We start from the raw sequence: 17,822 nt of genomic DNA on the forward strand, positions 1-17,822 counted from the left end.
TTTATTAAAAAAATGGTATAAGTATTTAAATGATTTGTAGGTAAATTAAAAATCTAAAAATGGTGTCCACCGTATTAAAATGCAAACATACAAAAGTCAATAATCTCATCTATTATTTAAGTATAAATGAGTTGTTTCTGGGTACTTTGTGATGCACGTTGAGTATCTCATTAGTAGTGTGGCGGTGTGCGCTTGCGCAATATTCTGATAGCCAGTTTATTGATCAAATTATAACTTCACTTGTTTGAGTTACTTGATAATAAATCTATACTAATATTATAACGCTGAAGATTTTGTTTGTTTGTTTGAACGCGATAATCTCAGGAACTAATGGTCCGATTTGAAAAATTATTTCGGTGTTACATAGCCATCACGCTGACCAACAGGCAACAGGAGAGGAGCCACGTGGGTGAAACCGCGGAGAGCAGCTAGTGTTTGATATATTTATACAATTAGTGCAATGTTAGTAACATATTATTGAATTAACAGCTTGTTTCAGCTTTGTCCAGATAACTAGGGATAAAAAATATGTAGGTAGCATAATATGTTTGTCCGTAATGTAGCTTTGAATTGTTAAAATTATATATAAATCGGTGTATAAAGATAAACAAATAATATCCAAGGAGCTGAAAAAAATAAAAATACGTATTTATTTAGGCGTATATCTATAATTTAACGTTAATTTTATCCGGTAAAATTTCATTTATAAACAGTTTGCAGTATTATTTTTCCTATGTGTAGGTATTATTTGAATTCGATTCGGGAGCTAGATTTTTCTTGTATATTCTGTGTAATATTTTGATAAATTCTGTAGCTTATTAATTTATATAAATATCACTTATTTTATATGGCTAAAAAGTAATAATGCGTTAATACATTGCTTTTTCAATAAAATTGATTTGGAATTTAGTTCATCTACATTTTTGATAATAAATTTGAAAAATGAAGTGAAGTGATATTTACTTATATTACCTAAATTTTGAAAAAATTAGAGAAAAATAAGTGGGTTAGCCTTGATATATTTGGAAATAATATGTGTATTGTTAGTAATATACTTTATTTGAGAATGTTTCAAAACACCTAAAGGTTATTATAATTCATAAGTAAATTATCTCAATTTATTCAGGTGTGTAAGAAGGCATGAAAATTTTCCATTAAAGCGATATAGGTGAGTGTGTTATTTTCGTTACAAATGTTGTTAGTTGTTACTATTATAATACAATAATTTGGTTATAGGTTAGCGAAGTTTCTGGAATGTTCTAGAAAATAATTATCATGGAACAAGCATGGGACATAATATTATCTGACTTCAACTACTGAATACGTAAGTAGTAGAATTTTATTATTTTACAGCTTTTAATAGAATATACAGGTTATAATGATACCTACTTTATGAATATAGCCATTTGTAAAAATATAATTCGAGATTTGTATTTATATTTTCATTGGCGTTTTATTAAAAATAATCGTAATATTTTTAATATCAATTACTTCCGTTTATGAAATGCCTTTCCTAAAGTGCATAAAGACCCGCGTAGAAGTTCTATGATACGGCTATTATCATCAAATATACCGAAACGAATTAATAGCTATCCGTTTTATTGCTGCAATAATTATTTCACGCGATGCTAAGCTAATAGGGCAGGTGATGACCAAACAAGGGCTGACAATCTTGCGCGGAGACTTCATAAAAAGACTGTAATCTTAATGTATTTATTAATCCACATGAACGTGAACGTAGAAAATTATGTAAGCATGGTGTTTGTCTGTTCGGAAAACGCTTTTCTATCGTTCCGTCCACTCACCACCAGATGGCAATGTCGGATACCGCTTTTAACATATAAGTCGGCGTACGGCGCGCACCGCGCATAGCTCGCCTTGACGTTGGCCCGAACGCATTGCTGTGTCGTCGACTTTTCGCATCGCGTCTGTGCACGAATTACGAACTTTTGTGTTATCTGTGCTCCGAAATGGATATACTAACCCTGGACCCGACTGGACTGTATTAAAAAAAACCAACATGGAAGCCATAACACTCGATCCGACCGGTCAATATTGACGATGGCTAAGAGTTTGGACCCTACCGGTGTGTATTGAACTTTCTTATTAGAATCTTACCAGAATGGAAGTATTGGATCCTACTGGGCAATATTAACTCTTCAAAATGATCGGGCTAGACCCAACAGAAATCTATTGATATCTATCGCTAGAGTACAAGATGTGCTGCGGGAGACGAATTATTCGTACAGGCGCTCGTCCAGAAGAAACCTCATCGTGTAGAAAGAGGAGGTACAGAACGATTACATAAATTGGTTGCTCAATATCAACGACTGTAAATAGTAAGGATATAATGAAGGGGGACGAATTGGCAAGGTCATTGGTTGGACATCAGCTGACTGCGCGGCTGCATTCAGGAAATACATTGAATATGCAGAAGATGCGGCGGCGTGGCAGCCAGAATTATACAATTTAGAACGCGTTCGACAGATCACAAAAATTTTGAATGACGTAAGTTTTTTTTTCGTATGCAATCTCTTAATATATTTAACTACCTTATGCTGATAAATAATAGTTTATTTTGCTCAGTTTAATTTGAAATAATGCTTCTACTAAATTATACATAACATTTACTTTTATTTAAATTATTCTTTGTTCGGTAATATAATTATTAATTCTAATAATATAATATAACTCTTTTATAGCAATGCAATGTTGCTATGAAATTCGCATTACGCAAGTACGTGTTGCACTTGACCACTTTTGATTCTGGTTCAATGAAACAAAGAATGATAATTGACATCTACGTAGCAAGTTCTTGCATAATATTTTTAGATAACTTCTACTCCTACGTAACATTAGTCTTAATTAATATAAATATATTATTATACTAACAAAAAAAACCTATACAAAAAGCTTCAAATGACTGCTGTGGAGTCTTTTTAATTTTCTGCCCGAATTTCGGACAGTATCGCAATTTTTATGGCACCGACCGCGAGTTCGTTGACCGGACATATTTTATTTCATCGCGCTTCCACGTACACACACAAACTGCACACACTCGCACAGATGAATCCACGCACACTAGCGCGGCACATCTCCGCGTGTTGCGGCCAGTTTCGCAAAAACACTACAACGCGCTCATTTGTATTATGGACATTATTGTTAAATTAGCAACAATTTATTCATATTATCAAGAATTTTACACAAATATGAAATCACAAACAACCATGTAGGTCAATTAATCGATTTAAGATACGACAGTCGTTATATTAATCTACTTTTCATAATTGCCATACTCCTTGCATATATTAAAAATTAAATCGGTAAAGTTTCAAAACCTACATACAAGGCGGCTATGTCATAATAAGTCGAGATTAAGAAAACGTGTAATGCGCCCGTGTTTGCCGAAATATTCCAGTTCAACAACCGGGCGAACGCCCGATCGGGAGTTCAAAATAGACGCGGACATGGTTCCTCGGCACTCTTCGGTGACACTCAAAAATTATCGCGCCATTTTTAAACTTCGATCGCGCACCCAGATTAAAAAGCATTGATTTTATTTTGACAGCTATTACAAATAAACGTCACAATGCGTTCGAATTACGAATAGATGCAATAATAATGACTGATGGTAGGTTATAATACGCGTTCGCGCTCACGTTTTTTGTTTTCTGAAGCATTGTTTTTCACCGCGTGAGCTTTAATTGCGATGAGTCAGGGGGCTGATAAGTTCGTTTCGCACATGGTGCGACGATTAAGCGATATTAAGTTACTCGTTGACCTTCCTTGACCCCAGTTGAGGTGCAGTCTGGCCTGTTTTTGGCATTGCGTCATCATAGGTCACTACCTTCCTAGCCGGCCATATTTTTTGCTCATAAACTTATGCTTCGCACGTGGAGTTCTTCCTTTGTTAGAGCATTTAAACTCATACCAGCTATTTGGGTAACTTAATATGGTCAAGACGAGTTGTGTTGTAACTTAATGTGTCGTAATTTGATTGTGATAACCTGGCTTGGCTACGTTTTTTATACATCGCTTAAAAGACCAAACGTTGATATAAACTTTTTATGACCACATGCTGTAGATAGCAAAATACAGGTTATCCAAAACTATGATAATGTTGCTATGTCACGAAATAGTTTATGTTGTTTTTATGCGTGTAATTATAAAATGGCACGTATTTTTAATAATGTGAATATTGTAAGTGATTGGAAAAAATATATGAATGATAAAAGTACACTTACTTTTACACTAAACCCGCGAACTTTACCGAAATAAAAGTAAATTAACATTTTACATCAGGTAACAAATTAACATAGTTCGAAAGTAACGACAGGTGGGCACCACGTTACGCGTACACGAAAATATTTTTCTATGGAAGTATGTGTGTATGTAAACGTGCAATAATTATTTTCAATTTTTATTGAATAATTTTAACGTACCATTAATTCAAACGGAAAATTGCATGTAGATTATACTTATCTAGCTATAAAGAAAAAAAGCAACACGCTTACAACATTATTGTTTTTTTATGGCAACCGGAAAACCAATTTCATCGAAGTTGACTCAACAATCAGTGTTTTTAAGGAAACTTTTGATACTAACTCCCAAGAAATAATTATCAGTAGGTACCTAGTTAGAGACAAACGGAAAATAACTAAGAAGCAACAAATTTAGTTTTATTTTATTGATAACCTAAAGTCTAATCAATATTTTAAATAAGTACACACGTAAACAAGGTTGATAAATACATTTAAATCGGATCATACGAATTTTAAAGTTGCAACTTGCAAGTAAAAATTAAACATAAAAAATTGTTATTGTAGTTAGCAAAAATTGGTATTATTTTATGTAAATAACAATTTAAGTAAAATAATATTCATCTGGCGCCATTTTCTTACTTTTTATCACAACTGACGCATACTAATCATAATGAAGCCCGACGCGAACGTCGCGAATCGCGATAGAACTAGTATGTAATTATTGTGTATTCACTGTATTTTATACATAATTAATATTAATATTAATAATATTAGGTATTAACTTGAAAATAAGTCAAATATTAAATGGCCATACACACACAAAATCAATAAACATGCGACGTTCAAAAATTGCAATGTAAAAATACCAACTTTAAAAAACAAGGCTGCTCAATGTAAGGTTAAAATTTAATAATTTAATTTTTAATCGATTAAGCCAATATCGTAAAATGCATATTATACATCGCGATGTAAGATACGATAAGCGACATATTGTTGCATAGCGAAAATTTTTTGCCGCGCAAAATACACGTAAGGTGCATTACAAGGTTAAGACAGCTGTTTGTCTAATTAGAGGTTATGTTTAAATAATTAAGTAGGCAGTACTACGAGCAGGTGCTTTTATTTATGCAAGAATAAAATCATTATTTAAAATATGCCAAATTGTGTACGAGCATAAATAATGGGTTGATAATGTTGCCAGTGCGATAAATTGTTTGACATCTCTTTTATTTATCATGTGTACATCGTGACGTCTTGTTTTTATAAATGGCAATTATAACTCACATTTTATCAGATTATACAATGTACGATTCTATTTTTAAATTTGAACAAATATAAGATTATTTATTTTAGAGCCACGAAGTAAAACATAAGCTTCTCAAATTACTTTTTCCATGTTATTCTAAAACAAAATAGTGACTGGTAGGTATATATTGAAAGAAGTCAACAAACCTCAAACCAAACAGGTTCCAATAGTTGAACAAATTATTTTATGTAACGAACATACGTGTACGAATATTTTAATTGTGAATATGTTTTAATGGTTGGTATTTCGTAATATTGAGTTATACTTACTTTTACCACCTTTTACTATATAAACTCTGGAGAATAACAATAATATTATAACAATTGCATTATTATAATTGTAGAATGATATCTAGTATCTACAAATATGTAAAGTAATATAAAATTCCTTTACTCCGTTTTTTTTTAAACATACGTTTAAGTAATACGTTTAAGTAGTACTTAAATAATCATGAATTAATCATGACTTATTTAAGCAATTTTTTTCTTTTATGAATTTACCTACGAATAACTAAGAATATTTACTAATCACAATCATAATATTCTTTATGCAATTTTAAAATGTTTTTCCACTTATTTCCGATCTTATTGTTCGATATTTCAAGTACATAAAAATACCCTTGATATCGAGGTTGAAAGTGTGACACTAACTAGGTAACTAGATTTAATTATATAATCGTTAAACAATAGAATCTATTAATTAGCACGCATAACCTTTAACACTAAAACCTAATTATAATAAAACCTTCGTGTAATTGCGAATTCCGAAATTAATTAAAAAAAAAACAAGTTCAAATCAAATAGAATAATGCGTAAATTATTTCTTATAAATAAGTCGCTACCAATTTAAAAGGTATGAATTTTAAAACCATCGGGATTCCCGCAAGAATTTTTTTAGCCTTTATCCTTATGATACATATCAGGAAATAAGGCTTATCGCTAATATATTTTATTAGTGAATTGTTAATAATGTAGCATTACCAGCTTAATCTCTCGTGGTAAAACGGCTCAATTGAACTGAAAGGAATTTGGCGTCTTTCAATCTTTGTTTGTTAAATTCACTTGACCACCGAGCGGCCCGATCGGGCCACGACACAATAGATTTTCTATTGTGTCTGTGATTCCGGGGGCTGAGGGATACTCATACTAAATGAGTAAAGTCGCGTGCTCGCGCTGCTATTTCCCTCTTATATTGCAATTTTACTATTCAATATATCTATAGAGTTAAATACTTATTATCTATTTTACCTTCATAAATTTAAAAAAATAATTTAATATAAAAGTAAAGATAATTTGGAAAATCCAAAAGTGCACGCCTCATAATTTTTTTTTAATAAATATTTATTAATTATTAGTTTTGTTTATTTAATAACAATTAAACCACATCGAATCAGACCCTGAAAAATGAAAGGGTTCTATTCCTGAGCATACTCAAGCGTACGAGAAAAAAAAAGACTCGATTAGTAAAGTATTTCGGTCGCTATCGTGTTAACAAGAAAAAGGATCCGCACATACAGACACACGGACGTCCAAGACAGAACTTTTTTAAACTGTTTTTTAACTAGTTTAAATAACAAAAATGACATCAAAAATATCATGAACGTTAAAAATAGTGTTTTTTCTTAATATGTGTGTGTATGTATTATCTTACAAGTGCAATGTATGATACATAAAGACATTTTAAGTTTGAAAAATCAGATGTTTTGCGCGAAGTGACAGTAGTACCCACCTCAACGCTTCGCTTATGAGGCGTGCAATAGGAACAAATCCGATAATTAATATACAACTTATTTCTGACATTTAGTTTTTAATAGCATTCAAGCTTTATAAATTCTATCGATCTTTTTATATTCTATATAAATTTCTCAATTCTTATTTCTATTCAAAATCAAGATAATAAACTAAAACAATTTGTCTCTAAACTTGCATCAGCTCAACGCGAATTGCAGCATGTCTCTCAACAATATTTATGGAGTAACATCAAAGGGTAGCTAATTCACTTATTAAGTTATTAGTGATCAATGATATATCATATAACCACCGATTATATGCTATACTAGATGTAACACGGTATTTCACATTAAAATATAACAACAATCTATTTGTGTATTAAATATTGTAAAAACTTTATCAAAACGGGAATTAAAGGAAATTGTTTGCTTTATCTAGACAAAAAGACTACAGAATTAATACGCAAGTACAATAGCATAAACATTTTTAAAATAAATTAAACTTACAATAAAATATTTGGTTCGACAATGTAATGTTTCTTTAGCCGATATATTGTTACGTTAACGCAAACATTTCGTTTGTAAAAAGGTTTAATCAAAGAACACACATTTCCCCAAATTTTAACTGTATTATTTTAAAACTTTTTCAATAAAGATTTTTCTATTTCTATTTCTATTTAAATATAATATATTGTTCCACACATTAAACTTATAAATGTTATAGGGCAAAGGGCTAAATACCAATAAATGGGATAAAGGTGTATTGTATCGTAAGCTGCCATTTGCTACGCGTAATACAAGTAATACGTAATACAGTGGCTAATACCAAAGGTCATCCAGAAGTCAGTTACTGGGTCAGGCATTAGCCAGGCATATAAACCTTGGCTACATTACATAACACTTGCATAAGCATTGCGCTTAAACTGCAGCGTTAGTTGTTTTAAAAACACCGGTTTATCGGTTCTTTGATGCTGTTACATCATGTAGATTGCATTTATAGTTTACAACCTTTTGCTCATGTAGACCGTATGTATTACACCGTACGGCTATTGATCCATAATTTTAAAAATCGTAGTTTTACATATTGGTTTCATGAATACATTGTTTCGTAATATGGTAATATATAAGGAAATTATTTATGCATGCAAGGTACATAATTAAGCTTTTTAATTTGTAAACTGTTTTAATTTATTGGTTTGTTTATAATTATTTCTATAAAGCGTTGTTGTCTTTCTGATATTTCTTATTTCTTATAAAAATATGCTTTTCCTGTTACAAAACAATATTATTAACAAAGTTTCTACAAATAATACAGTCAATAAAGAATAAATCCAATCATTTGCCGTATTCAATTTTATCATATTGAAATCACTATGACTGGAATGTTTACAATTTTTTTTTATAAAATGATATCACACTTGGAGTTCCATCGGATATTGACCCCTTAATTGCCTTTTTTGTTTACATATGTAAAAAAATTACCAAGGCCGTCAAAGATTATTGGCTTTGACGAAATCGGGCATTTTACACTAAAAGTTCCTATAAAGAATACACCCACTTCGAAAGCCAAAATTGGCTATTCACCTTATTTTTAAACTTGACAAGTTTTAGAATTTGCCATTCATTTAAATTTAATTTGAAACAAATACTAGATATTACAATATATTTATTTATTTATTTATTTATTTATTTATTTATTTATTTATTAACACTTTAATTTGCTGGCATACAAATAAATTCTTAAAATTAATGATAAACTTGCGAAGTATAAAATCTAAATTAAATTTATATAAAAAATATATTCGACACTAGATAAGTCATTGGCATTGCAGCGAATGCCAATATACTGGGGTATGATGAGCGCGCGAGCGTTCAACCCGCTGATCTACCTAATCAGAGTAACTCACTAGCCTCCGCTGTATTCTTAGTTCCTGGAATTAATGAGCAGCTCTATTTTTTTATGTGCGCCGGGTTACGACCGCTTCGCTATTTTTCATAATTTCTTTATTAATTAAGTGTGCGTTTATTTTGCTTATTTTAAATTTTTATATATTCTATCCTTAGATTCTATCTAATATATTTTCATCAATACCTATATAGTTACAAAAATAGTTTAAAGCCAAGCTGTCTTTTTTTCTACCAACATATACTTATCAGTCAAAGCACTTGCACTATCTTGCGAAATACTCCATAAAAATATTTCAAATGTTAAAGTATGCGTATCCGACATGTACCTCTGCTAGTTAGCTTGTGATAACGTATGATAACGCACACGAATAAAAATGTCTCATAGTGTGCTAGTGGGCGTAATTTTTACCTGTATCTATTTATGCTGCCCTGGTAGTGAAAACATAGTAGCGGCTCACGAACAAAACATTTTAACGTAGGAAAACCGTATGTGTACGTATGTATATAGACTATTAAATACACACATAGCACATGCCCCCATTCTCAACAAATCTGTTTTGTATGTTGTGAAAATCTATACCAACATTGTATTTTATACACGTAGTTACGTAAGTGGCAGTATCTCATAGCAGGGAACGTGTGTTAATAGGTACACTGTTTCCGCATAGGTTCTTGCTTCTTAGCAACACAAACGTGCTCTCGTGTGAACACGAGATCGTCAACCTTACAATTTAGAAAAAATCTTTTCATATCTTTGGCCATTACAATACAATTATTATCGATGATGCTAACTAAAAAGTAGGAAAGATAAAAATTACTTAAAATTAGATTTTCCTATACTATTTACTTCAAGTATCGTTTTAACCATATCTGAAATCGCAAGAAAAAACTAAAATTGTCGCATTTCATGGAAATGGATTCCGTCAAAACGTCATGTGTGTGATGTGACGCGCCTACACGCGTTCACGCACACCTTTGTGCCACGTGCCCACATACTCATAAGATCCTCCGCATAAAATACATTGAAACTGGGTACGTCATAAGTTCACCTCTCGTGGTATCTGCGAGCCTGGTACCGCGTCTCCCCGTAATAAGCTGATAGTTAGGGAGCCAGGTGCAAATTGGGTTCATTATTTCCTCTCAAGAGATAATTCGTCAGAAGCATCAGAGTATAGTATTATAAAGCCTCGTGAACGTCAGCTGGCGCTCGGTTGGGGGGGTGAGCGGTTGTAGCCTCCCACGCACGTAGGAAAAAAAAATACATTCATTCATTTCCTCTCAGCTAAAAATTTGTCAAATTGTAGCTAACCCAATATCTCAACGAAAAAAAATAATCAGCTGGTTACAGCATGGTGTATTATACGTCAGCTGGTGGCTCGAACATGAAAAAAAAAAAATTATTTTCCGTGATTTCCTCTCAAACAAAAATTTACCTGATGATAGCTTATATGTAACTGTGGATAAATATATAAGTCAGCTGGCTGTATCTTGGTGGAAAAACCGTCAGCTGATACTTTGAAACTTATTACATAGGAGTTAGACAGAAGCATCTATTGCCAATTTATATGCATCAGCTGACTAGATTTTCCTCAACTTATTGCTAGCTGATTCTTTTATTTATCGCATCAATATATTTTTAACACTCTCACTCACAAATTTTCATCTGAGAGGAAATGACGATATCTTTAATTATTCGACATTACACTTCAATATAAGAGTTGAGTTGAAATAAACATTCAGTATCAATATTTTTGAAACGAATAAGTATGTAATCAAATAATTTTATATATTTAAATAATTAAATAATCAATTAGCAATAAATGAACTAGTTACTCGATAAAAAAAACAATATAATAAACTCTGCTCTTTTACGCATATCCAATTGGTTCACTGCTAATAATTTATTATTAAATGCAAAAAAAAAAAACAAATTGTGTAGAATTTATCCTTCCAAATGTAAAAAAGGTGAAAAGGGATATTATTTTAAACGGGGAGGTATTATACCCTGTGGATTCCACTGTTTTTCTTGTGATTGGTTTGACACTAGATGAGAAGCTACAATGGGGGGCCCATGTTGCCACCACCGCTGCTAAGCTTAGTTCAGCTGCATATGCAGTTCGAAGAATAAGGCATCTCACCGATGAAGACACGGCTAGATTGGTTTATTTTAGCTACTTTCATAGCATTATGTCCTATGGAATTCTGCTATGGGGCAGGGCTGCAGATATAGAAACTATATTTATATTACAGAAAAGAGCCATACGCTCTATATATTATAATTTACGTGCTAGGGACTCACTAAGAGATCTCTTTAAGAATACTGGTATCCTCACTGTACCATCACAGTATATATTTAATAATATTTTATATGTACACAAAAACGCAGACTTACACACAAGAGTAGGAGATAAGACACCGTTATGGCACAAGGAACAGAAATAAAATTGAAATGCCATTTTACCGGTTAGCTAAAGTTAAAAATTAATTTATGGGCCAAGGTATACTTTTTTACAACAGAATTCCTCATAGTATTAAAGAGTTTAGTAGTGCTAAATTTAAAAATTATGTAAAAAACGTATGAGTTCAGAGAGCCTATTACAGCATTAAGGAATATATGGAAGATAAAAACCCATGGAGGGTTGTCAGAGCGAAAACGAATAAATCTCATTATAATTTTTTATCAAGTTTATATAATAAATATTATTTATCGAGTAACTAGTTCATTTATTGCTAATTGATTATTTAATTATTTAAATATATAAAATTATTTGATTACATACTTATTCGTTTCAAAAATATTGATACTGAATGTTTATTTCAACTCAACTCTTATATTGAAGCGTAATGTCGAATAATTAAACTCAAACTCAAACTCAAACATTTATTTATTCAATTAGACTTCTTCCAGAAGCACTTTTGAATCGTCATTACATTCTTTAAATTTACCACCGATTCGGAAAGCAGTATCTATGGAGAAGAACCGGCAAGAAACTCCATAAAGATATCGTCATTTCCTCTCAGATGAAAATTTGTGAGTGAGAGTGTTAAAAATATATTGATGCGATAAATAAAAGAATCAGCTAGCAATAAGTTGAGGAAAATCTAGTCAGCTGATGCATATAAATTGGCAATAGATGCTTCTGTCTAACTCCTATGTAATAAGTTTCAAAGTATCAGCTGACGGTTTTTCCACCAAGATACAGCCAGCTGACTTATATATTTATCCACAGTTACATATAAGCTATCATCAGGTAAATTTTTGTTTGAGAGGAAATCACGGAAAATAATATTTTTTTTTTCATGTTCGAGCCACCAGCTGACGTATAATACACCATGCTGTAACCAGCTGATTATTTTTTTTCGTTGAGATATTGGGTTAGCTACAATTTGACAAATTTTTAGCTGAGAGGAAATGAATGAATGTATTTTTTTTTCCTACGTGCGTGGGAGGCTACAGCCGCTCATCCCCCCAACCGAGCTCCAGCTGACGTTCACGAGGCTTTATAATACTATACTCTGATGCATTTTACTAATTACCGCTTGAGAGGAACTTGGTCATAAAATCTGCTTCTGGCTCCCTAACCATGAAGATAACTCGCTTTTCTTGATCTTACAGCCAACACCATTATTTATTTAACTTCCGCGTAACTTAAGTATTCAATTTCAAAAGATATTTACGTCTAAACTGCGCTCTAAAATTAATAGCATCATTTTTATTAAGTAATAAATAGAATATTAAATTCATTAAATATTTATTTTACATGATTTTGTTTTAAAATAAATTCAATTATGTCTCTAATAAGAAGGTCACGATAAATGGTCAAATGAGATTTGTCCAAAGTCGCTGGATTACGAGGTCTTTTTTTATTTAACGACTTGTGTCGTGAAACGACGGCTACGAATAACTGACTTCCATCGAGTTATGCTGTCCTAGTACAAACTGTTCTAGTTGACGATCCAAGCGATCACGAGATTGTCGATTGAAAAGGATGAGCCAAACTTTTTATAATTAAAAAGAATATTATAATTATTTAAAATTCAAATTCTTCATGTTTTTTCTAGATTTCATGCAAAAAGAAAAATAAATAAAAACATACGCTTCAAACCTGTAACGCCATCTGTTATCGACTGGCAGGCAACATTAATTGCATGGATAAAGAAGAACAAAAATATCTAGTGTACTCAAATGTGGTCAATTTGAAGGATTATTTAAGGCAATGTGTCGCCGGGTTTAATTGAACAATGACAGGTGCAAAGAGCCTGTTTACCAAGGATGACCACTTGGCCGGTGCACATTGGGCCAAATGACAACATTTTTTACTCATAGCACTTATAAAATAATGACTATATTGTTATACGCTTTATGTAATAGGCATCTTAACGACAACTGCGTACATATTATAATATGTATCCAAACATCTTTGTCCGAATGGTACTTAAAATTATTTTATTAACTGAAATAAATATATTCGTTGGAATGTTTCGGATAGCACACGGCATCCTTTCAATTTTTTAAAACAGAAGAAAGAACAGTCTTTTTGTTAATTTAAAAAAATAACAATGCACAAACATAACAATTGCATTGCACAAACGCCGAAATAGATGAATATTTTTTGCTATTAAAAAACATTTGCAAAAAATTAGATAAACGAATGCAATAGACACTGGTGGTCGCTTTAAAACGCAAATGTTTTATTTATGCAAAAGGTTGCATTGTTTCGCAACTTCGCAAAAGATGCCGACACAATATAATGTGTTCAAAATTTATTGTAATATTAGCACATTTTAACTATTCTTATTCTATGCCGTGAGTCATTCACCTTAGTCAATGTTATATAACAATAACTTACACAACACGCAATTACAATAAAATACGATACACATTAGAAAAATATGTAGTTTAAAATTGTTAGTGTTACGTCCAATTTAAACTAGAGCATATTGTAAATGTAAATAAAAAGAAATATGCAAAACGCAGATGCCACCTGACGTGCATTAAACTCGAGATAAATGCTATTGAAAAAACCGGTCAAGTTTACCCATGTATTATCTTACATCAGGTATTAAAGCATTATGGACAGAAAACTAAACTTCATCGCGTAAATTATTGTCTAAAATTATATCTTAGTAGGTACTTGTTTAAGCATGACATGATGTTTCTGAAATTGCATGGAATTCTTGTATGTATTCCACATTTGAAAACTTTCTTTAATAGTTCCAGATATTGGTTATTAATTAAAAGAAGACATTTAAATTTCGAATATTTCTCTAATTTGTTTTTTTCTTTTTTGTTACAGATATACTGGACGATGGTTTTCCGCTTCGCACATCGAGTTTTTCTACAATCTATGACCCTCCAACCTTCGTGTTAATACTCATTAGATTTAAGATGCTAATTGACTGATTGTTCTCTCGTCAACTTGCACATATCTTTCATGCATTTGTATTTTTAAATTATTTTATTTTAAAATAAGAATGATGCATTATTGACGGAATGGCAGATAATTTAATTTAGCAATTTATCATTCGGAATAGATCAAAATTGAAATAAAATTAGTTTATAACATAGAAATGTAAGTAATTGTCATTCTGTCAGTGACGTTTATCTTCTTCTAGGTTTTAAGTTATAAAAGACAAGCAAAAAGAGGCAAAGGGTTTTTTGAATGGTTCTCTTCATTTAAACTGTATATTATCCGAGTAACCTTCAAAATTTACCGTATTATAATACCTATGTAAAAGGGAAAAATTATTTAGCGATTAGTTTGTATAATCTACTTCTTATTCGAATAAATCGAGTTACCATTTTTTTTTCTTTTTGCTTTCGCAAGTGTAAATACCGCTTGTGCTTATGTTTTTTTTTTTTAATTGGACTGAAATAGTAATTGAGACTGTACTAACAATGAATTCAGTGTTGCCAATAAAGACTGATCGGGACACAAAAGTGCTGCTATGAAATCTTTAGCCCATCTGGATCCCACCCTAGTGTAATTCAAAAACATGTAATTCATTTTATTTAGTCTTAAGTGTATGTAATAAAGATGTTTATATTATAAATATGTTGTTTCATTAAATTATCATAAAAATTGTAGTGAAATCATTGAGATATACATATGGAGATGACACCGCCTACATCACTTATGTTCCGCTCAACATACGCCATATGGCGTAACTGCACGCTCATTTTTTATTTGTTTTAAAGTGAAACGCATCAAATATGCCTTCGTGTGTGTTACGATAGGGCACAAATAATACAAATAATACGGAAAAGTGCAAAGGAATAACTTTCATCGGTAAATACTTAACTAGATAATAATTTTTAAAACTTAGAGCAAAAAAATGGCGCACAGATTTTGTTCGTGGTGTCTCCTCCATACGTAGTAATATTATCTCAATGAGTGAAATGAAGAATCATATTTGAGTAGAATTGAATTATGTATTTCTTCCATATACGAAGATGATAGATATTTATTGAAGAATTAATTATTAACTACTGCTAATATGTTTATTTGATATATACAATAATATTATGTTATACTAATTTAGCACAACACTTATTTGGTATCTGGCAATTTTTAACACATTATAAAAAGTATTTTATACTTAAAAAGTCACTATTATACAATTTTATTAGCAAAATGTTAACCCTTATTCAAACGCGAGCCTGTGGAGGAGCTAACAAAAAAGTAAGATACGTTCCTGGGTAATTTTGGGTCGTAGATTTCAAAAATACACACAAAAAAGGGGTTAGTGGGGGGGAAGTACCCTTTTTTCGGTGGGAAGTATATATCCCGTCATCTGTTCTCTCTTGTAAAAAGTTTGGAAAGGTGGGAACTATAGCTCCCAGTGTCCACTCCAGACATCAATATTTTAAAACACTAGTTAGTTGCCCTGACTCCACTTGTGAATTTAATGTTATCGTAAAAAAATATAAAGATCAAGTTTTTTAATAAAGGAGGTGAAAGTACTCATCAATGCAAGTTTCTTTTACTGAGGGAAGAATTCGGGAATTGAAAAATGAATGATTTCAACATAAAAATGGCATTTTTCTAAAACAAAATAAAAACAATAGGTAAATACTAATGTATTGAGTTAAGATTTCTAATTATCTGATCAGGAAATAACGAATAACAATAAATAAGTCGCTTATACCAACTAAAAAAGATTTTTTAGACACACAGATTTTATATATAGAATTTCCGAATGTCGTGTGCAGTGACGAACACTGGGATGATATCTTCCCACTTAAAGACTTAATTTCAATCGACTCTACTAAGGTATAAACGAAAGATTCTGGGCATATTTTTACGTTTCACGCAACCGTAATATAGTCTAGTTTACATAGCTAGAACTCAAATCTACTTATCAAATTTTTTTTGAGCACTACACCAAAAACTAAAAAATAACGGTCGTTTTCGGCTGCAAAATCAGGTCACCTGACTTTGACGTGTGTTTACCATGACATGTAATAATTCTCTGAAAAGTATTTCCATGAAAAAAAGTTCTCTAGAATGTTAAGATTGCGTAGATAAATATTACACTGCATTAGGTTTAAGCATATAAAAATAAAACACGATTTGAGACGTGGGAAGTATAGCTCCCAGCGTTTTAATAAGGGTTAACACATGAGTGTCGGTAACTTCAATAAAAACTATTTGTTTCTATATCAACATATATACAAAAGATCAACGCTTCAAAATAGATAAGAATTATCTAAAATAGCGATTACCTATGCAAAATGTGCAAAATACAAGACGTCGTAAAACTTTTGTTTCGCATATTCATTTTAACATTTGTACGATTGTTAATTTAGTTGGAAAAGTAAAAAATGGACAGTCGTTATCTTATATATAAAATTCTTCTTATATATAAAATTCTCGTGTCACAATGTTAGTCTGCATACTCCTCCGAAACGGGTGGACCGATTCTCATGAAATTTTCTGTGCATATCGGGTAAGTCTGAGAATCGGCCAACATCTATTTTTCATATGTACCACGGGCGAAGCCGGGGCGGGCCGCTAGTATGATATAAAAAATCTCTCAGGTCAATATGGTAATTGTACCAAACCTTACAAAGGAACTCGAAATCTTAAAAAATCCTGGACATAATATATTACCTATGGATTTTATTTTTAAACATGGATACTTATCTATACATATAATAAAATCGTAGGAAAGTCAAAACTGTACATTGAATATTTTTTTAAAAGAATACATATTCCATGATCTATAATCGATATAGAAGCCAAAAATATAGTTTTTAGAATTTTTGTCTGTTTGTCTGTTTGTCTGTTTGTCTGTGTCATAGATTGACTTCAAATTTTGCATGAATATTACTAACAGGTCGAGTGAGGTTTTTTTAAACATATTATCATGCTATCACCTCCGGGGGAGGAGCTGTGAACCTTTACTTTTCTTACGTATTCCGTGTACTACAACAGCGTACAATCTAAAGACTCATGTTTAAATGTTGTTTTTGAGTAAGCCATGCTATTATCTAGCTTTACACTATAAAAACTACGTCATTTACGTAATTTGGGCAGAGAAACTGTTTAATGAATCTTAGTACTATAAAGACAAATTTGATTCAGCGCCATCTATGAGATTTCGTAAAAATCAA

The 17,822-nt window shown here is 31.6% G+C and overlaps 1 long non-coding RNA gene across 1 annotated transcript; it reads left to right on the top strand.

Annotated features, from left to right (window-relative positions):
* The first annotated feature begins 1,694 nt into the window (after window positions 1-1,694).
* Window positions 1,695-15,259, top strand: LOC149898299 (uncharacterized). Its single transcript, XR_016458065.1, has 2 exons — window positions 1,695-2,508; window positions 14,503-15,259. It is a non-coding gene; the product is annotated as an uncharacterized LOC149898299 (long non-coding RNA).
* Window positions 15,260-17,822: the final 2,563 nt, after the last annotated feature.

This window comes from Colias eurytheme, chromosome 23 (genome assembly GCF_061535395.1).
Source record: "Colias eurytheme isolate Ceu_HAF_F1 chromosome 23, ilColEury1 Martin Lab GWU primary, whole genome shotgun sequence".
Classification (NCBI taxonomy): Eukaryota; Metazoa; Arthropoda; class Insecta; order Lepidoptera; family Pieridae; genus Colias; species Colias eurytheme.